This window comes from Corapipo altera, unplaced genomic scaffold, assembly GCF_003945725.1.
Source record: "Corapipo altera isolate COAL_440 unplaced genomic scaffold, ASM394572v1 104, whole genome shotgun sequence".
NCBI lineage: Eukaryota > Metazoa > Chordata > Aves > Passeriformes > Pipridae > Corapipo > Corapipo altera.
In genome coordinates, this window is record NW_020884920.1 from 4,921,813 (window position 1) to 4,944,590 (window position 22,778).

Genomic DNA, 22,778 nt, shown 5'->3' on the forward strand with positions numbered 1-22,778 from the left:
CGCGGGGCCCGCCGAGGCGCTGCCGGAGCCGCGGTCCCGCCTCCCCGGGAGGAGCCGCGCCGGGCCCGGGGCCTGCGGGACGGGCATGGCACTGACCTCGCCTCCGCCGCGGCTGCGGGAGAGCGTCCGGCCGCCGGGCCTGGGCTTCGACCCCCCCGGGCAGCTGGAGTGGGGCTGGGAGTGGGAATGGGAGTGGGGCAGCCCCGGGGGAGAGTGGGCGAGAACAGAGGGGCCACCGCTGCTGCGGGGGCAGAGACGGGCACTGCCAACCCCTGCCTGTCCCTGCCCTCCCTGCCCTCTCTCCTGCTGACCTCTGCTCGACCCCTTTTCCATTCCCTTTCACCCAGAGAAGCTCTGGCTGCCCCATCCCTGGAGGTGTTCAAGGTGAGGTTGGAGCAACCTGGTCTAGTGGAAAGTGTCCCTGCCCATGGCAGGGGGTTGGAACTCTAAGGTCCCTTCCAACTCAAATCATTCTGAGATTCTATGATTCCATGACCTTTGCCCATTCCCTGCCCGACCCTTGCCCAACCCCTTTCCATCCCCTGCCCTGCCTCTGTTCAGCACTCCCAGCAGAGCCAGGAGCTGGGAAACAACTCCAGTGGCTCCCTGGCACTGGAAATTAAATATTGCTTGACTGATACTTGTCATTTCAGGGCAAAATGTAAAGCCATCCAGTCTGGATGTATTTTAAGGACAGTTCACTGCAGCCTTCTCCCTTCAGGCAGTGTGGTATATTTTTAATTGCTGTTATTATTATTACTGCTCATTATTTCTCTTCTTTGCTCCTCTCTGGGATGCTTGTAGTTGATGCACCTCATGGGCTGCAGTCCCAGACCTGCTTGTGCTTGGGAAATCCCTGCAGACCTCTGAGGGTCTCTCCTTTTGCAGACGCTGCTTTGCAAGGAAATAAATTTTCTTCAAAAAAGAATTTGGTGTGAATCAGCTGCAAGTGTCCTTCCCAAGGACTTGTGGGAGAGGGGAAGGGACGGGATGTCCCAGTGCTCATGCCCTGACAGGTACTGAAAGCCTGTGTGAGTGATGGCTCCCAAGAAGCCCTCCCCAGGAAAATGGCATCCTTGGAGGATATGCCTCAGCAGAGCCAGGGGATCCCAGCTCAGCTCCACAGGAAACTGGCTTTCCTTGGTTCTGCTGCTCCAAACACCTCACTGCACCAGCACACCCCCACCTCCCCACAGGCACGGGGTGCTCACACAGGACCTGTCTAGAACATTCACAGTATAAACTGGGCTGCTTTGGGGTGAGGCACACACCGAGGCACTCTGGGTGGGTGCAGTGTTTCCCTTGGATGACCTCTGGCTGCTTCCGGCCTCTTCTCCCTCGTGCTGGATGATTCTGCTGTGCCAAGTGTGTAATTATTGCCTCTGCCATCTCCCGGGCTGGGCCTCAGGAGCAGGTGGGAGGATGTTTGTTCTGTGAGTCCCACCAGCTGGGTGCTTGGAAGCAGCAGGAAGGGCGATGGGGATACCATGGGGAAAGCAATGAATGTCCCCTTCGGGAGGGAATTAGCAGGGAGAAACCTCCAAACTGTCCTCCTGGCTGCAAGGGGAAGATGTCCTGGTGATGCCAGTGCTGCCAGCTGGGAAAGGACAAGGATTTTGTGGCACAGTGGGAGGAGGAATGGGTCTGGCTGAGGGATGGAGGACAGTGAGGAGGTGCAGAGGGATGAGCTGTCTCGCTGGCTCCTTGTTTGAGGCCAGCAGAGCTGGGGTGACGGTCACGTCTGTCCTGTCACCCCAGTGGAGGCATGGGCTGCAGGACCCAGTGTCCTACCACCATCTCAGCAGCTTTTAGGGCAAGAAATGACACTTGAGCTCTCACACCATTCCTACTGCCAAATCCCCTGTCCAGGGAAGATTTTCCATGTAAGAGGGAAAGGGGATGTTTGTGGCAGCAAGGCCCCTCCATACTGGTCTTCATCCCACCTTCAATAGATCCCTGCAGCTGTGAAGGAGACAAAGAGGGCTTTCTGATGGACTGGATTTTTCTTTGTGTCCCCATCCCTCCTCTTCTCCCCATGGCATGCCTTTTATCCAGTTCTCCATTTCCAAGCACTGAGCTCAGGAAGAGGGCATGCCTCAGCTGTCCCAATTCTCTTCTCAGCTTGAACTCCCCAGTGCCCTTTGAAATCCCACCATGGTCCAAAGAGGTCACTGGTGAATATGGAGTTGCATCAGTCCAGTCAAGGATGCTGCATGTGTGTTAGCAGGACACACTGGCTTAGTGAGATGCAATTTGCTCAGGAGCAATTCAAACACAGCCCAGGGAATTCCCAACATGTGGAAATCCCAGGCAGGGAGTGCTCTTGGGTGGGTTTCCCTTAGAAATGGGACATTGGTCAGGAAACTGCATCCAGGTAACTTCAGCACAGAGGGTCATCTCTTCTTACAAGCTCAGGAGAAAGTTTCCAGGCCAAAGGATTGATTTCCTTACTGGAAAAAAAAAAAGGAAAATGAGGGATATAAAAGACATTCGGCTTCCGCTCTCCACAGGTGACTCTTGCTGCCATCCTCTGATGCAGGACATGCTGATGAACTCCCCTGTTTGCCTGTGGCTGCTGTGGCTGCCCTCTCACCCCTTGCTCCAGCCAAGTGAGCCAGGCTTTCTGGCTATCTCCAGTGATCCTGGAAGGGCCACTTTTGGCTGGCAGTCTTGGTTTCTTGTATCCAAGCTTGCAATCTGCCTGGTCCCACCCCAGCTTTGTGCCTTGCTGACAGAAGTCCTATGGGCACACCATGGGTCTGGGGCCTTTTTCCCATTCCTTTGTGCCGCCTTTCCTGTGCCATGGTCCCAGTGTTCAAATGTGCCCTGAAATAAAGCTGATCCCTATGGGTTTAACCCTTGCAAACCTGCAAGGGCCTGGACTGGTGGGTCATGGAGATCAAGGACGGAGCACTGACACACAGTGAAGGACAACAAATAGTGCTGGAGCACAGGGATGAGACCTTGGGGAGAAGCAGCAAAACTGCAGCTACTCTTGTGTCCTCCATCAGATAACATGCTGGCACCAGCGGTGCGATGCTGCAATCCAGACCTGCAATCCTGGTGGAAATCCTCTAGTGTTTGTGCTGGAGGTTAGCTCTATTTATTTTCTGATGAATGATTTACTCGAGTAATTGGCACACAGCTCCCCTATTACAGATCATAAAGAATTAATCACGAGATTTTCAATGTTCCCCTATCAATTTTATTAGGCTTGATTGAACGTGGTAGATTGGGAGCATATGGTATGTGAGGCAGACTCTGCTCCCAGTTACACCCTGCTTATGCTGAGGACTCACTCAGTTGCTGATCCCTGTAAATTGAGAGAGGCATCTGCTCCTTTCCTTGTTCCCATGCCCTCGCTGTTCCTTGAGTTCCCTTAAATATCAAGGGATGCAGAGAACAACCAACACCACCTCCATGTACCTAAATTCTCCAAAAGCCTGAGATGCTCCCAAACTGGCAGCCAAGCTGGGAAGAGGATGCTTTGCTTCCAGCTTGTCCATGGACCAGCATGAGCCAAAAACCAGAGCCAAATGCTTGGGAGCTCAGGATCTGCCCCTGCAAAGGGGACGTGTCACGGCGTGGGAGGTTTGTCAAAGCTGAGGATGCCTGTGTTGGCGTTGGGGCATCCTGCCAGGCAGGTTTGCCCACGGGAAATGCTTTCTTGGAAGAACTGGCAAAAAGAAGTCCTAACACCTGCAGGAACAGAATGACACATCCCTGCCCCGAACCAGCAGCACAGTGTGATTCCCTGGAGCAGAAACCTCTTTAAAAGCCACATCCCCTGCGTGGTTCCCCTCATGCAGAGAACCAGGAAAACCTTCAAAATTTCCATGTGGAAGGCTCACAGTCCTTGCCTTACTTTTCGCCTGTGGGTGTTGTTATCGTGCAGAGTCGTGATTCAGGGAAGGGGACGGTGCAGGGCCCTGCTCCAGCCCGTGGGCAGCACTCACCTCAGTGAAGCTGCTCCTGGTGTGCTCCCCATAACTACACCAGTATCTCAGCAGGAATTTACAAGAGGGAATGGGAACTTTGGGAGCTACTTGCATAAGCCCAGCTTATCCTGAACCAGGCTCACAGAGCAGCCAGTCTGGCACAGCTACAGCCCCTCTCCCCATCTGCTGCCTCGAGCAGCTGCACTGAAGGGCACTGAGAAGTTATTGCCAGTAACTCTTGGCAGGAGCCAGCAAGGCAATGTCCATCCGTGAGAGCCAGCCTGGGGAGGGAAAATCAGGAATGCAGCAGAGGACAGAGCAGGATCTGGCTGTTACAGCCAGAACATTTTGTGTACACATGGTCCTGGTTTGAGAGCACAGCAGGCAGGACCTTGCACTGGGGTCTTGCCCGGCATCAGTGTGCCTGATTGCCCAGGGATGCCTGTTCTCTGCCCTGCCTGTGCTGCCTGCGCCTCAACCAGCTCTGCAAGGTATTGCCATGTCCATGCTTATGGGTGAACATCCCTTGCCAACCCCCTGACTCTGGGGATCCCCTGCTGACTCCAGGTACACCTTACATTGAAGCTCTGGAGCACCCCGTGGGTCTCACGCAGGTGCTCTGCCCTGGCACAGCCATAGCTTGCATTGCTTTAACCCAGGGCATCCTGCCCTCATCACACATCAGTGGGGAAACCACGGAAAGGGTTGGGACAGACACAGAGGCATTAGGTGCATTTTTCCAGCCTCAGCATTTCCAGTGAGCTCCGATGCCCCTTGGAGCCGCACGTGTGATGGGCTCAGCGGGAAGGAGCAGGCTCCCTCCTAAAGAAGCCGTGCTGTCAGAGGAGCTTCCCGACATCTGCACTCTGAGCCTTATGGAGATAACATTTAGGGAAGGATTCACACAGCTTCCCTGCTCCCTAAGGCCACGTTCATCACCAGCATGTCTCTAATGAAGCAGAGGCTTTGCTTTCTGGGATCAATGAATCCACTGATCGTGACCTGTCTGCTAAGTGGGAAATCAGGTCTCTCCCTCCCCAAACTCATCTGAGCTGGGCTCAAACAGCAGGTTCTGTCCCCAGGGTACTCTGTGTCGCTTAATTGCAAACCCTGTGTCTGATTAGAGAGCAGCAGTGAGGGTGTGCAGAGGTACTGCAGCCCGTCAGAGCAGCGGCTGCTCCCCGAGCCTGGGAGATGGCTGCAAGAAGGGAGGACATTTTGGGAGTCCAGGAGGGTGGAAATCCCCCAGCTTTCCCTTCTCGAAAAGGTCCTGACTCTGCACAGCTGGCTGGAGGGTTTACTGCCAATCTGTTCTCCCCCAAAGCCCTAAATCCCCCAAACCTTTTAAATCCCTCCAAAGTACCTTTCATGGGAACAGATGCTATAAGAGAAGCTGGGACTTTCCAAAGCAGGAGGCAGCTGTAAAGGTCACTGTTACCATGTCCCCTGGCCCCTAGGGGGTCATGTCCCATGCTGGGGGTGGGAACAACCCTGGATCCATCCAAACAGGCTGAGCAGCTTTCCCTATCACTTCCTGCACCTCCAGGTCCTCTGTGCACCTACAAACCACCCTGTGCACCCCCAGTGTCTTTGCCCATATGGTGCAAGCTGCAGAGGGCTGAACCAGCCTCCAGAAACATTTCTGCACATCATCAGCCCAGGGATATGGTGCATTGCTCCAGAGACATCTAATTAGGGTGTCCCCATTAGCTGAGCAGCCACATTTTGGATGCCGAGCCATCCAGATGCCTAATGCTCGGCACAGCAGGGATGATAGAGGGAGCTGAGTCACTGCACCCAGCATCCCCTCCACGGCCATCTCTCATCCCTCACTCCACTGGCGACCAGCTTTTCCCAGGCAATCAGCCTTGCTCTCAGATGTGACACGCAGGAGGCCTCTGGGGAGAAAAAAAAACCCACATCGAGGACTTGGAGGGGGGAAAAGCCTGGAAGTGGAGGCTGCTTCGTGCTGCACGTGACAGCTCCCACAGCAGGTACCTGATCCCAGTGCTCAGTGCCCCAGAGGGCTGGGCTCAGAGCCTATACGGGGCATCAGCCTCTCCTGAGTGGTCTCTAAAAGCTGTGGGGATGTGCTCTGCCTCTGAATCCACACGAAAAAAACCTGAGCAAGGGCTGACGTGCTTTTCTGAGACACAAACACACAGCTGAGGGGGCCAGGGAAGAGGCTTCCATGGGGGGCACGCAGGTCTGTCCTGAGGAACCACAGAGTCGGCTATAAATACCTCCTCAGAGCATCACTCTCCCTCCTCTTTGATGTTTTCCTGTTATTTACTTCAAACCCACTCCCGCGGCAGTTATTTTTATCTTATCTCTTCTTTCCCCTCTGCTTTTGTCTCTGTTTACGAGCTGCATCACAGAAGCATTTCAAAAGGAAGATGGGAAGACAGTCGGGGACCCTGGGAAGAGGGTCAGAGACCCCAGGAAGGAGGTTGGGACCTGGAAAGAAGGCTGGGGATGCCAGGAGCACAGGATGAGCAAGAGCTCTGCTCTTGCATTTCACCAGTGGGGGACACAGCAGCCCCTGGAGCAGGGAGCTCCTCCACTCCGGGCATTGTGCTTGCCCCAGGCCGGATTGATATTAAAAGAGGAGGAGTGTAGAAGCTCAGCAGAGCCTTTCCCACTTTCTCCTTGCTGCATCCTGGGAAGCTTTCTGCTCCACTTCCACCCAACCTTTGGCCAGACACTTTCTTCTGTCGGGATGAACCGGTCCCGCTCGGCTGCAGCCCAGGACCAAGCACTGTCAGCTGCTGGCACAGCGAATTCCCCGTGCCATTCCTGAACCAGTGGCTGGTCATGAGGCAGAATGTCCTCATGGAGCTGATGTGGTGAGGAACCAGAAGTACCCCCACTGTGCAGATGGGGCAAATGGGATCTCCTGCTGCTCTCCAGATTCAACATTTGTTGAATTTGCAGGAAATTGGTCTCCCTGCGATGCCAAACCCCTGCCAGAGCCAGAGGAATCCAGGCGAGCAGCTCAGAAATTAATGAAAGTGGAGGTGATGTGAGCAGTCAGACACAGATGAGCTTAATTCCCCTAAACAAATTAAAAATACATCACTCCTCACCACTGTGAGTCCTGAGCTGCAGTGGCAGGAGGGGAGGGTGAGCCATGAGTGCCAGATGCCCCACCAACCCGGCCAAAGGACGGGAGGGGCTCCTGCCTTGGCCCTTGCCCCTACCCCCCCAAACTGAGTAACCAGTTTTTGCTGCCATAATCCTCCCTGTAGGCAGACTGGGAGCTGGGTGCCTTTGCTGGGTGGCATTGCTGGGTGTCAAGTGGCTTCAGCAAAAAGAAACTGCTGAAGCCAGCTTTTTACCTCTCTTCCTTCACCTTTTCAGCCCAAACTGATCTTTGATTGTAGAAAACAGGGCCAGAAGCAAAAGTTCTGGGGTTTCCCCACCTAAGCCAAAGCACCTTGTTTAAGGTTTAAGGTGTTTAATCCCTCTACTGCTAAAGATGCTGTCTCCATTCCCTCTTCCATGCATCCCTCCTTCCCACACTGGCTGGAGGCAGCTTACCCCAGACGTCCCATTTGCCAGGATGTCTGCCTGCAGAATCCCCCACTCACCAAGAACTGGGATATTTTTGCAGATCCTCATAAAAAAGGGAAGCAGCTGGGCTTTGGGTCACTGCCTGGGAACTGTCTGTCTGTCTGTCTGTGCCAGCCCTGTCTGTTGGGATGGATGTTTTCTGCCGTGGTTTGTCGCTGCTGGTGGGGAGCCCCTGGGACCCTGTTTGGACATCGTCTGCCAGGGAGAAATTAAATCCAAAGGGCAGAGGGGGGAGGAGAGGCTGGAGTGGGGCTGGGAGTATGGGGTGGATCCAGCACCCACCAGGCCCATGGCAAGTTGTGGGATGTGAGCACGACAGGGGTGGAAGGAGGACAGCCCAGCTGGAAGTGTGGCTGGAGCAGGAATGAGGAAGCTTTACCACCAGATGGGTTTAGTGGGGTCTGCCATGATTTCTGCAACATGGAGAAAACTTTAAATCCCAACAGGCTGCTCTCCTCCAAGGTCTGCTCCAGCCCAGATGGGCTGGCGTCCAGAAGAGCCTCCTGGCCTGGATTGCACAGAGGGTCATGGCTGTCCCTATGGGATCTGCAAGCTGGAACCAGGCAAAGATGGAAGCTGGGTGATGGAAAACCTCACTCAGGGGCTGCCGGTGGATCCATGCCAGGGCACAGGGACCCTCCGTGGGAGCTCCCTGCCCACTGCCAAAGATGCTCCAATGGGAAGCAGCTGCCCTGGGCTGGGAAAGCCCTGGATCACCTTATGGATTGGCTGCCCCTGTGCCACCAGAGACCCCGCTTCTGGCAACAGCCCTGGTATCCAGTTTCCTCTCCTCCTTCCTCGGTGCCGGATGATGTCTGGCCTCGCTCTGGCTGCTGGGGATTGTTGTTGGGCTGAAAACAAACCTTGGCTGCGTGGAGAGCGGTCGTGTCCTGCAGCTGGTAGGGACACGCAGGACAACCCTAACTGGGGAGAGGAATTTCCTCCATCTCCTTGTACTCTCCTTAAAGCCAAGCCTGGCAGCATGTGCTTTTTCTTCCAGGCGGGTGCTCCATGGGGATGGGTGCTCCTGGCCAGGGGCGGACAGGGGTGCACGTGGGGACAGAGACAGGATCCAGCCACTTTGCAGCACATCAGTGCAGGACCCAAGGGTGTAGTGGGTGCAGGGGTGGGGCTCGGGGTTGCAGCAGCTGCCAAGGAGCATCTCAGGGTTCCATGATCAGCCCCAAAACTGTCCCTGCTGAGTGCTGGTGGAGGGAAGCTGCCTGCAATCCATCATCTCTCATGGAGAGGAAAATAGGCTTGGGGGCATGCAGTATGGACCCAGGGCACGCTCTCTCTGCTTGGCTAAAATGACACTAATTAAGCCCCTTGCAGTGTGTAAAAGCTATTCCTACAGGGCAGACAATTAACCTTGAAACTTGGCTTTTAGTGCTTGGAGGGGAGCGAATTTTTCATCCTGTTATTTCCCTGTGCTATTAAGCTAATCCTGGAGACCGCGAGGGAGAAACGGTGTGACACGTCTGCGGCTCCCAGTCTTGCCAGGAGCACAGTGTGTGGCCAGCAGCCTCCTGCTCCATTCCTCCATCATGCTTATATTTTCACCCACGGTCTCCAACAGCATCATCAGCGCTGGGGAACATCGGGAACAAGGGATATGACCAAGGGCACATGGCAAGGCTGTGGCATTACATGATTATTATGGTCAGAAGTAAATCCAGCCTCCTCTGAGCATGCCAGACACAGTGCCAGCCTGGCCTTGAATTTTCAGGGAATTCCCTTGGAGGGACAGCGTGTCCCTGGCTCTCCAAGGCTGTGGCTGCTGGCACAGCATAGCCCCAGCCCAAACTCTGTGTGAGACAAACCACTGAAGTTTTGTTTTCTTGGAGAAATGGAAGGAGGAGGGAGGTGGAAAAAGAGAGAAGATTTGGCCCATGAAGGTCAAACCTTGCCATGGGGCTGGGGATGTCCCTGGGATGCCCTGTGTCCTCCCAGAACTCACAGCTCCTCTCCCCCCCAGCTCCCTTCTTCCCCTCCAAACACAGTCAGTGACAGCACTGAGCCTGGGGACAACTGTGGAGAGGAGCTGGTGTCTCAGCCTGATCCTGCCATCAGCAGAAGGGAGAGAAAAGGGAGGATGGATAACCCACAAAACCCCACCTGTGTGGGCTGCCACACAGGCACACCAGCACATATATAACATGTTTAAGCACTAAAAAAACCAACCTGGGGACATTTGTCACAACAAGCTGCAAAAAGGTACTGAAACATCACTAAATTGCCCCAGGAAGAGAGTGCTGGGAGGGCCCTGTGAGGTGAGTGTCCCTCTGGGTCCCCCACCTCCAGGGATAGAGATGGAGCATCCTGGTGATCGTGCTGACAAGAAGTAAGGAAAGATGTGCAAGATGCACAGCTCTCAGCAGCAATGCTGCCATGAGTGAGTAAACTAGCCTTTGGGGTGCCCAGAAAAGATGGGAGAGGCATCCTCCAGAGAGGTTTTTCTCATTTCCAGCAACCTCTTCCCACCGGTGGGACCTGCAGACCCCACACCAAGCTGAGCACTGGCTGCTCCAAGCCTCGGCACCCCAAAAGAGCAGCAAACCTCCTACCTGAGCACTCCCATGAGTGCTTTCCCAGCTCTAATTGGCCTTTCCATAGGAGCATGGGGGGCTGCAGCACCCCTGGAGGAGCCATTTTCCATGTGGGAGCCATTTCTCTGCAATAGCCTGGTTTTGAACTGCTTTCCTCTTTTTTCTTGAGGGGGTGGTACATTATGAAGGCTGGATAAAGCAACGGAAGGGAGAGCTGTGCTGTAAAAGCCAGTCTGCTGCTAAAGCTGGTGAAAAAAATGATGCTGCAAAGTGCCTTTGTAGTTGTTTAGTCATTTGTTAGCCAGGCCAAGGGGTGATTTATGTGGCTGAGCACCAGCTGCAGAGCATCACATAGGGCAAAATGCCCTGAGTGTGTGTGGAGACCAGAGGAAGGATCAGGAAAGGAGGATGAGAGAGCAGAGAGGAGATTTTTTTTTTCTGAGTGATGTTTTTGGCTTGTCTGCCTCATTCTCCCTTTTACAAAATGATTCTCATCTTCTTCAGGGCTCCCGTGGAGGTAAATTCAGCTCCCACTGCCTTGCAGCTCTTCCCTCCCCAAGAACCGTGCCCACAGAAGACACTTTTCCTGCATCTCTGTTGTTTCTCACATTAGCTTTCATACTTTAATAAAAAAGAGAGTAGAGCCTGGGGTAGCAGATGGGACTGGCATCTCCTGCCTGCTGTAAATCACAGAGGAGGTTTTACCTTCCTGGGATGAAGCCGTGCTCTTGGAGCACTGATCCTGCTGGAGTCAGCTGGGGAGCAGCAGCACAGCCAGCTGCCAGTGCCATCACTGCTCATCACTGCATCCCTCTCTCCATGAGGAGACAAACTGACCTGCTGCACCTCTTCTGCAGAAGTGGCCAGGTCCTAATGGGAATGCTAAATCACAGCCGTGCTTCGGAGTGTCCTTCTGCCGGCATAAATCAGCTCAGCCTGGCTGGAATCGCTGGTGCTGTGCTGATTTACTCTGGGGGGGGGGGGGGGGGGGGGGAGATGGTGGATGGTTCATCTGAGCATCTCTGTCCTCTGAGCGGTGGCAGGAGGCCACAAATCGTCCAGCAGCCATGGAAATAACGCAGCAGCCTGAGCTCGGGTGTAGGGAGGAGGGAGATATGTGAAGAGGAAGGGGTTCAAGGTGGCAGTGGGAATGAGTTTTGAAATATGGGATAGGATAGGATAGGATAGGATAGGATAGGATAGGACAGAACATTTCAGCTGGAAAGGGCCTACAATGATCGTCTGGTCCCACTGCCTGACCACTTCAGGGCTGACCAAAAGCTAAAGCATGTTATTGAATGAATTTTCCAAGTGCTTCTTGATCACTGACAGGCTTGGGGCATTGATCACTGCTGCAGGAAGCCTGTTCCAGGGTTTGACCACCCTCTCCAGAGAGAAATGCTTCCAAATGTCTGGTCTAAACATCTCTAACACACCTTTGAACCATTCAAAGGTGGGACTTGGTGATTCTATGATTCATTCCCACTCATCCCATCGCTGTATCCCAGGGAGAACTCCCTGGAGACCTCCCAGGCCTGCTGGAGGCTGGGTTTCTCCAGGATTTTGACGTGTTCTAGCATGTATCCCGTTTGTCCTGCAGGACATAGACCCTTGCCGAGCGTGGGCGGTGCAGGACGGGCTGAGCAGGCACCGAGCTCAGCCCCGGGCTGTTTGCAGTCGGGCAAACGGTTCCGAGCGGCTGGTTGCTCCAAAATTGGAAGGGATAAATGTGGAGGGGAGCGTGTGCCAGCCGACTCAGCTGTGACAAACCCGGCGTGAGCGCTTAGCTGTGACAAAGCACCGGCACCGAGGGGCTCACACGCGCTGAGCTGGCGGCCGGAGAGCCGGGACGTGCTTTATCGGGATTCGCAGCTGCGGAGCGGCCGCGCCAGCTCCAGGGAGCAGGGGCTGGATAGCACCCTCTGTGCTGCCAAAAGCCGCGGTGTCCGTGGGTGAACAGCAGCTGTACCTGTCCACAGCCCAGGGGAAAAAAGCACCTGCAGCCCTGCGGGTTGCATGTACCCCTCTAGATGACTGCAGAGCTGAGGTGCATATACATGTAGCCTGCTGTGTGAGAGAGTGGTGATTTAGGCTGGATATAAGGAAGGTATTTTCACAGCGAGGGTGGTAAAACGCTGGCACAGGTTGCCCTGAGAAGCTGTGGGTGCCCCATCCCTGGAAACATTCATGGTCAGGTTGGACGGGGCTCTGAGAAACCTGATCCTAGTTAGAGGTGTCCTTGCTCATTGAAAGGGGGTTGGGCTACGTGACCTTTAAAGGTCCCTTCCAACCCAAAGCAGTCTATGATTCTCTTTTTTAAGGTCCGTGCAGGATTGTATTACCTGCATGTGCCGAGGTGGATCAGGACTGGGGGAAGATCCTGACCTCCCTCACAGCATTTTGTGCCCTGATGGTGCAGGACAGGCTGTGGGACCAACAGCAGCTTGGTGTGGGAGCCAGGGCTTCTGCTCTGCACAGGGATATCTTGGCAAGCTGAGTGCAATTCCCAAGGATAAAATTTGTCATTGTGCCAAGGACAATGCCTGGGAGGGAGCCAGGGCTGCCCTGTGCCACGCTGCCCATCTCTTTGATCTCCCATGCTGGGCTGAACTGCTGCCTTCCACCAAAACCCCCATGACCTATTTTTATTTCACTTTCCCCTCATTCTATGCTACAGAAAATCCAGAGCAGCCTCTCCCCGAAGTGTCAGCACTTTATACAGCACAAGCCCCAGTGTGCTTCCATAATCACGGACACACCAACAGGCACAGGCAGGATGCAGCTCCCAGGACTCATTTCTATCCCTGTGCTTCTTGATAGCACTGAAAATCCCTGTGGTGGGTTCCCAGGTCATAGCAATACCTGCAGCAGAAATACCTCCTTGTCTTAAGCAGCACGTTTTTATCCCAAGACAGTGTTTGTTTAGTGGATTGTGATTCTAATTCAGCAGATGGTACCAACAGCTGCCAACTCTGCATCTTGTCTCCCTCCTAGCAGGCGGCATTGACCCGATCTGACCCCGCGCAGGGCTCAGCCTGGCACCCAAGGCTGTGTGGGTGAAGATGTCCCCTGGCAGGACCCCCAGCGTGGTCTGCACCCAGGCAGCTCTCAGTCAGGCTGGGAGTCCTGGGAGCCAGAGGATGCTGTAGCCCACCCAGAGGATGCTGCAGCCCCCCTGGAGGATGCTGCTGTCCAGACTCTGCTGCCCCGGTGCTGCCAGGGGCTGCCCCAAAGCTGGGCAGAGGCTGCCACTTAGTGTTGGAAGGGAGCACGGCTGCTGCAGAGACCTGGCAGAGTGCCTGCAGCTGGGCCAGGCCACTCCTATGCTCCTTGGGGTGTTCCCAGGCTCCTGCTCACAGCCCGGGGTGCCTGAGCATCTCTGGGTGCGGGTGGTCCCATCTAACAATGACTCTGCAATGGTGCTAATGGGGCTCATGTTCCTCCATCTCCTGCCCTATCCCTTGGGGTGCTGGCAGAGCTCACCCTCACCAGCTCTGCACCCCCAGACAGCCGATGAAGGTCCTCACCCCTCCCTGGGTGCTGCCCAAATTAGCTGGCATCGCATTGTGCAACATAGAATCACAGAACTGGATTGGACTATCAAAACTATCTAGTTCCAATGCATGGGGAGGAATACCTTCCACTAGACCAAGTTGCTCCAAGCCCTGTCCAACTTGGCCTTGAACACTTCCAGGGATGGGGCAGCCACAGCTTCTTTAGGCAACCTCTGCCAGGGCCTCACGGCCCTCACAGGGAAGAATTTCTTCCCAGTATCCTATCTAACCCTGCTCTCTGTCAGTGGGAAGCCATTCCTCCTCATCCTGTCACTCCATGCCCTTGTCCAAAGTCCCTCTCCAGCTTTCTTGGAGCCCCTTTGGGTACTGGAAGGTGTTCTGAGCTCTCCCTGGAGCCTCTTGCTCCAGCTGGCCTCCTGGACATGTTTCTATTTAAATGATGTGCCTTGAACCCCTTTTTCTTAGAAAATGTGGCACTGAGGTATCCAGGGGATGCAGGATTTGGCTGCTGTTCTTGGTCTCCTGTGTGACTCTGGCAAGCTCTCCCCTACCTCAGTTTCCCCAAACTGTACAGTGGGTCCATGGGAAATGAGCCCTTCCACCAGCTCCCAGGGTCTCCTGGCTGCTGGAGCAGAGCTCAGTGCCCCTTGGCCACCTGGGGAAACTGAGGCAGGGCACAGCAAAGCAGGGCTGGGTGGTCCTGAGCAGCTCCCACTGCCCCAAGCACGTTGGCTGCTGTCATCTCCTGCTCCCTCCCCTCATTACAGCCCGATTCCCTGGAGACCTCGGCGGCAGAACGTCCTTCCCCGGTGATGTTATATTAGCTTAATAGCATTTTTCCACTCCATTTGAGAGGGGAATTTACAATGATCTTCGATTAGGACTGCCTTAGGAATGCCTCCGATTAACACCATCCGTCCTCATTCACACCCCCCTGCCATGGGCAGGGACACCTTCCACTAGCCCAGGTTGCTCCAAGCCCCATCCAACCTGGCCTTGGACACTTCCAGGGATGGGGCAGCCAAAGCTTCCCTGGGCAACCTGTGCCAGGGCCTCTCCACCCTCACAGCCAAGAATTTCTTCTTAATGTCCCATCTAAGCCTGCCCTCCGTCTGCGTGAAGCAGACGTCCTTGTCCTGTCCTTGTCCTGTCACCCCATGGCCTTGTCTCAAGTCCCTCTCCAGCTCTCTTGGAGCCTCTTTAGGCACTGGAAGGGGCTCTAAGGTCTCCCCAAAGCCTCTTCTCCAGGTTGAACACTCCCAGCTCTTCCAGCCTGTCTCCATAGCAGAGAATCTCCAGCCCTGGGAGCATCTCCATGGCCTCCTCTGGACTCTCTCCAGCAGGTCCATGTCCTTCTGATGCTGGGTGTGCCAGAGCTGCGCCCAGCTACCTACTCCAGAGCAGAGCAGAGGTGCAGAATCCCCTCCCTCCCTCTACCTGCTGGCCACGCTGCTGCTGCTGCATCCCAGGATACAGCTGAGCTCCAAGGAACAGATCCAGCAATGCCTCTCACGGTCCTGCTTGCAGACCCTCAGGCAGCACCCCGTGGGGGCAGGCAGAGCCTTCGTTGTTGGCATTCCCAGCCCCGGCAGCCCCTGCCCTCTGGAGCGCCGCGGGCTGCACAGCCCCGACCCCCTCCTCGCCCGGAGCTGCCACTGCTCTTCCTTCGCCTCTGCCACAGACGGCTCTGGGATCACTTACCAATTAGTGTGGCCTGCTCATTAAAGCTCATTATCTGCCAGTGTGAACTTGGATGGGATTGTGCGGGCTTGGCAGGGGATCAAAATCTTCCTTTTTTTCCAATTGCATCCCTCTCAGCCCCCACGCTCCGGGCACAGCCCCGTGGCTGCACCAGAAGGCTGGGGGATGCGGTGCTGTCTTTTAGAAGGAAAAAAAAAGTGCCCAACAAATTAAGCCGGCTCCTCCTCACAGCAGAGACCGGTCGATTCTCCCCACCGGTGCTGTGATGGAGCACAGTGATGCCTGGATCTCTGTCTTCCATGGTGTTCCAGGAATCTAGGGATGCACAGGGGGTAAATGTCAGGACTTTTTGACCACTGTGGGATAGTGAGCTCAGCCCAGCTCCAGGACACAGAGCTGGCAGCCATGGGAAATATCAGCTGCCAACTACAGAAATCAGGTTTCTTCTCCATGTGGTACATTGTCGAGAGGGGCTGGTCTCAGAAGTTTCTTGACTGTTTTCTGCTTCTCATTGCAAGGATAGAGGGGAAAACAAACAACTCTGACAAAACCAGTCTTCTCCCACTGCCTCCATGGGTGTTTGAGTTAAACAGGTGCCAGAAAACCCAACAGATTACAAGGGTGGGATGGAAACATCTCTACTCATGGAAGGAGACTTCACTGTGTGGGGAATCCCAGGTCTAATCTGAGCTGGAGGGCAAAGCTCTGCACCCCCATTCTGCCCTCCTGCCCCCCAAGCCATCGGACTGGCTCTGCTGTCACCACACACATCCCAGCCTTTGCCTGACTCTGTGACACTGGTGCCTGGGGGGTGACATGGACCCAGATCCTTGGGCAGGGATGGGGACATTGCTTTGTGGCCACAAAGGCCAATCCTGGGCATCCTGCAGCTGCAAGACAAACAAGCCAAAGTCTTTCCGTGCTGGGAAAATCAATCCCAAATGCAGCCTGGTTTCATAAGAACCAGGAGCATGGGAGTGGGAGCCGTGTCTTTCCCAGTTCCTCCTTCCCCTCTTTCCCAAAGCCGTCCTTCCCCTGGGAGACACCAGGTCTGGCTTTCATTAGCAAATGAGCCTGTTTTGGTGAATGGCTCTTGTCAATATTGATTAAATTCCATCTTCCCATGTGCAGACAAATCCTCTTGCAGTCCCTTCAGTGCTACTATCCTAAAATAACTCAGTAACAAGACACGGTTTAACCCTTCCTTCCTCCTCCAAAAGAAGAAACCCCAAGGTGAAATCACCCACTAACTTCTCCTTTGTTCATCTCCCGCATGGAACCACCCAGTAACAAGACAAAAATCCACCAGCCAGTGGAAAGCAGCTGGTCTAAGTTCAAGCCAAAGAGCCTCAGCTTGTGTGAGCCAGGGCTTTAGCACAGGCCAAGCTGGGAAGGCTGCGCCTACATCATTAACAAAATCCCCAGCAAATGCTCCCTGTGGCATTCAACCAGCTCTCCAGGGCTGTAAATTGTGCCCAGGAGCATATTCCTCCTCAGCCCCTCCTTTCCAGGGTGCCTTTCACCGCAGACATCCCTGTGCCTGCATCCCACGCTGCCCTGGATTAACCGCCTCTTTTATTGCTGCCAATTACTGGCAGCAAAGCTGCCGCAGGGATGAAGGATGTGAGATGGGTTACACCTTCCCAGCCCTAATGACGTGAGGATTTGCAGGCTGGAGCAGCAGCCTCGGCTCCCCACGGAGCAGGAGATCAGCACACAGCCCCCCACCCTGCTTCCCTGCATGTCCTTTGCATCCCACTGCTGGATGCTGCACATGGTATTGTGGGGACAGCTGTATCCCCGAGCCCTGGCATGGATCAGGGAATGGGAAGGGGTGTGGATCAGGGGTTTTGGAAGGTGCATGGATCAGGGGATGGGAAGGTAAAGCCCATCTTTGGTGACCCAGAGAGCTTCCCTTGTGGGTGGGAGCGGAGGCAGCACCAGCCTGCAGGCAGCAGACCACACTCGACTGCTGCTGAATGCTCTGAGGCTTCACACTGCGAGAAGAATGAGCAGATAATAGGATTTTCCATCTCTTCAAAGGGCGCTCGAGCCAGACCCTGGTGCTGTGTGGCGCCCTGGGAAGAGCTGCCGGGAAGATCCCACACCTCCCAGCCGGCACCACAGCCACAGGGATGCTCCCAGCTGCAGAGCAGCCACCAGTGTGCAAATGGGGACTGGGGATCTGGGCTCTGGGAGGGCAGAGGGCTGGAAGGCACCACAGGGATTATCACAGTGATACCAACCAAAGAGGGGCAAGAGGAGGTGAAACTGTGGTGCTGCCACAATGGGATCCAGGGGAGGGCTCATCTGCCCTGATGTTTTTCATAGAATTGTTTGGGAATGGTTTGGGTTGGAAGGGACCTTCAAGACCATCTCATTCCACCCCCCTGCCAAGGGTAGGGACACCTTCCATTATCCCAGGTTGCTCCAAGCCCTGTCCAACCTGGCCTTGGACACTTCCAGGGATGGGGCAGCCACAACTTCTCTGGGTAACCTGTGCCAGAGCCTCAGCACCCTCACAGGGAAGAATTTCTTCCTAATATCCAATCTGAACCTCCTCTCTTTCAAATTAAAGCCAGGAACAGCTGCTCTGCTGCAGAAGCAAGCAGGAAAGCAGACACTGGGCTTTCCACTTTGTGTTCACAGCAGCCAGGGCACGCTCACATCGCCACACCAAAGGCATGGCACACTCACACCTCTCTGCTGCACACACTGGCACCAGCTTGGGGCAGAGCAGCCGCCCCTGGCCAGCCCGAGGTCCCGAGGTCCCCGACCGCTGCACAGGGGCAGCCAAGGGACCATCTGGAGGCTCATTTGAAGAGCTCCCACGTCCCCACATCCCTGCTCCATTTCTCCTCGGATGGCTTATCAGCAGTGACTTTCCCGACAGCAATCGATAGAAAACATTTTATCACCTTCCCAGGCGGCAGGATCCGTGGAGTGGGTCTGATTTCTGTTTCTATGGTGACATCTTCCGGGCTTGTGAAAGATTTTGCCTTTCTTGGTTGTTGTTGGGTGGTGGAGATAAGGGGAGTGTGGGGGGGGGGGGGGGGGGGGGGTTGATGCTATATTTTTTGTTGTTGTAGGATTTGCTTTTTTTTCCTTTTCTTTTTTTAATACCATTTTCAGTGTACCAAGGAAGCCGTCAGCCAGCCAAACATGATGCCCGCAGCGTACCCACAGCACTGCTGCTTGCTGGGAGGGGCCCCAGGGCAGCTTTCATCCCCAAAATGCCTCTGAAACCTATTGAGGCTCAAACTGGAGACGTCTCCCTCCTCCCCTCACCCACATCCCCCTTTCCACCTCTCTGGGGTTCTCCTGCCAGGCCTGGAAAAAGCCACTCGGCCACACAGCAGGGATGGCCTCAAGCACAAGTGACTGCTCAGGGCGTTTTGTAGTGCAGCTGATTTTGCTCTTCAGTTCTGCTCCCTCCTCCTTCCCCTTCCTTTTTATCTCCCTCCACCTGCTTTGGTGGAAGAGGAGGGGGTTTTCACACAGCCCCCCACTGCCAGCCCCTGCCCTGCCAGCTGCAGTGACCCTGGGACCCAACTAAAGGGGCAAGGAGGGACAGCGGGGGGTCACTTCTTGTTTCTGGGACATGATCACTTGTCATCCCCTGCACGCAAATGGCCCGGTGCTTCTGCTGAGTTATTGGCACCTGAGGATCTCACTGACTGCCTAATTAATGTCTGCACAGTTCCCTCTCATTAGGGCTCCCTTTACCCCATGAAACCCATCAGTCCTGCCACGTGCTCCTGCCAAAACAGTCTGTATGCCCAGCTGGGAGCCACCCTCCTGGAGACATCCTCCTCTGAGAGCTGGAGGGATTGATAGATGGAAGGAGGGATGGATGGAGGGAGGGGTGACCTCTAATGTCTGGAATTGCCCTATGCTGATGCATTTAGCAAAGTTGTCCCCAGCTCCTTGGCCCTTGTTTCTTGGGGACCCAAAGGGAAGCCCCTCTCCTCCACCCCCAAGTCCCCGAGAGGGCTGAACCCTTGTCCTTACTGCTAAAGGAAGAGCTGTGCAGCTGAGGGGAACACCAGGCTCCAGCCTCCTGAAATCCTGACTGCATTCAACGTGCAGCAGCCCAGAGAGGTTGAGCAACAAAAGGAAGCCAACAGTCCTGTGCATATCCTGAGATGTGCCATAAGAACTGCTCCAAGGACAAGGACAGGGAGGGACAAGACTCTTCCAACAGTATCAGTCCAGGTTGCCAGAGGTGGGTTTGAAAGGCACCACCAGCTTGGGAACACTCTGCCTGTACCTTTCCTGTAACGATGAAGCCACCCTGTTCTATTTAATTTATGTTTCTCAGTGGCACAGCCTTCAGCTACTAAAATAAGTAAATAAAATAGAACAGAGGTTTGTTCTTCTTTTTTCTTTTTATAATGGGAAACTCCAAAGCTTATAAAGTTGGAACCATGTCCTGGCATTAAGTGACAGTGGGGGGTTGCTCCTTGCATCGGGCACAGACCCAAAGCACTTAAAAGCAAGGGCAGGAATGGGTAATGTGGGTCTGCCATCTCCTTACCCAGCCAAGAGAAATGCAGTGCCCGTGACACAGATCAGCACCCCTGCATATTTCATCTCAACGCAATGCCCTTATCTTTGACCCAAAATAAAAATTATTCCTTGCTCAGCGCTCTCAAAATACAAAATTATCTATGCATGCACTAATGCCACGTATCAATCAACTTCAAATGCAAATCCCCCCAGCATTTAGCCCTAATTTTACCATAAAAGGATGGGTCCACGCCAAGCACCTCGCTCAACATTATTCTAGGGAACAGCAGCTACCATCAGCAAATCTCCTGGTCATTGACAAATACTTGGATCCTCAGCTTTTCCTAATGGAAACAATCTGGCCGCTTCCTGAGAAAGGGCGAAGCACGGAAGGAGAGCAGCACGTTCTCTTCTCTCCCCCCTTTTCTTCCCTCCTAAAAACCCTCTTCAGATCTGGAAGCTGGTGTGGGGACGGGTGCTTGGGGAAGGAGAGCAGAGCTGGGTGGGAGCTCGGTGGGAGCAGCCAGATAAATCCCTCAGGGCTCTCCCTGTGAGGGGGGGGGATCAGCATCATCAGCCACAGTGGGGAGAGCCTGCGCCCCATTCCTGCTGACAGAAACGCTGCTCAAAGGGAAGCCCGTTTGCCAGGATGTGTGGTGGGTAATTAGGAATTTGCAAGGCTGGGCACACTCTGCAAGTCTTTTTCTTCCTTTTCACAGAAATGAGGGAGCGTTGGTGGGAAAAGGCACTGTGCAAGCGACAGGAAAACACCAGGGAGCACTTGAAGGAATGTCAGAGTGTGGATCAAACCTAGCCCGTATTAAGTGTCTTTTCAGGTTACTGCAAGGCTGACAGGGTGAGGATGGACAGACAGACAGCAGAGCTACTGCTGGACCATGACAAATACCAGTAAGAGGTCTGGAAAGGCTAAAAGTCCTTGGGCACATGTCACGCTCCAACTGCACAGAGTAGGAGAGCCCTCTCGAGTGGGTTGTCTCCCCAGGACTGTCCCAGCACCACCATCAGTGAGGCCACTACCAGACATGAGGTTTAATGAATTCCCACCCTGATCCACTTCATCAGATCCTGGGTCCCACTCACAGCCCTGGCAGTGCTGTGAGGGCGGCACACCGCGGGTCCATCCAAATTTCCGCCCCGCATCCTCAAGGAACAATGGCCTGTGTGTCCCTCAGAGGCCCCTCCTGCCGCACGCGGCCGCAGCCGCCCTCGGAACACTCTCCCTCTTGTTCGCTTTGGCCGGGAAGCAGCGGAGCAGCAGGTATTTCCTGCCATCGACTGCCATCCCTGCCCAGCTGGCCCCACAGGGGACACACTGCTCCAGCTCTAGTCCCTGGGACCCCCAAGGGACTTGCCACCCCTCAGGGACAAAGCAGGAACCCGTAGCGGTTGCTGTCCTTCGGCAGGCAGGTGGCCCTGCTCCAAAGGGACACCAGCAGCTCCACGCACACCCCCGCTGTGCACATCCTGCTGGAAAAGATTTCCCTTCTGCTGCTCCAAGTCACAGCTAAAATGAGGCTCAAAAACGTGCAAAATGCTGTTTTTGCATCGTTTCCTTTGTGCGTTTCAGTGTGTTCTGCAAACAGGGCACTTCCTCAGAGCTCTGCTTTGGCTCTCACGTTCGGGAATAAGAGAGAGGCTTTTATTTTAATAGGAAAACAGGATTATAAATTAGCAGTCAAGCTGCGAGAGCACAGAATCTTCCTCTTAAAATATCTGCACACGTCGCCGTGGCCAAAGCCGGGCGTCAGCACTGGGGACACACGCACAGAGGGGTCCTGGGTGCCACCCCTCTTGGTGCAAAGCAGGTCTGGTGGCCACTGGCATCTGTGAGATGCACACGGGTAACCAGCTGCAACCTCCCAACAGCAAGGGCTTACACCAGATACCTGATGGAGAGGAAAATCCCAGGCAAGCATCAGGCAGCGCTGCTGGCTGCAGCCAATTTTCCTCACTTAATATGTTTCCTGCACTCATCCCCCTCCCTGACCTCGGCTCCTCCTTGGAGCACGTTCAGCCCCAGACACACCGCTGAGCACAGCCAAGGCCAGCGGGACTGCTGCCATTTCATCCCACCCCTCGGCTCCCAGGCCAGGGCTCCCGCCACACTGCTGCACATCCCAGCTTCCCCCTGGGGCTTCCCACTCTGCCCGGGGCAGGATAAGTGGGCAGCCCCAAACACCTCGTGGGGTGATTGTGCTCTCTGCACCCATGGAAGGCTTGGAGAGAGGGGGGTGGGCAGGCTACCTCCACCCCTTGTGAAGGGTGTGTGATTCAGACTCAGATGAATACCTAAATCCAGCTCCAAATGCAAGTCCAGATGTGGATCCAAATCCAGCTCCAAATGCAAATCCAGATGTGGATCAGAATCCAGATCCAAATACTCATCTAAATCCAGACCCACACCTAAGTGCAGACCCACACATGGTCCAGCCCTAATCCGGATGTGGATCAAAGCCCAGAAGCAGCCCCAGCTCCAAACCCAGACCTGAGCCCTGACCCAGGGTCCTCATCCTGCCCACTGCCAGCAGCTGGTGGATGCTGCCCAGTGGACTACCCTGCACCCAGCACCAGTGCCCAGTACCAGCACCTGGCAGGTGCTGCCTGGGAGGGTTCCCTGTACCCAGCACTGCTGCCACCCTCCCATGCCTGCTCCCTAACACTCAGCCCGTGCTGCCCAGAAGCTGCCATACGCTCCTTGCTGCTGGTACCCAGGACCCACCGCACCGTGTGGAGTACCCCAGTGCCGGGTATGCCATGCCCAGCGCCCACCCCAGTGCCCAGTACCTGGTGTGCCATGCCTAGTGCTCGCCCCGTTGCCCAGTATGCCATGCCCCGGTGCCCGTGTGCCGCGCCTCGGTGCCCGGTGTGTCATACCCCGGTGCTCGGCGTGCCGTGCCCCGGTGCCCGTTCTGCCATTCTCAGCGCCCACCCCGGCGTGCCGTGCCCGGTATGCCCTGCCCAGCGCCCATGCC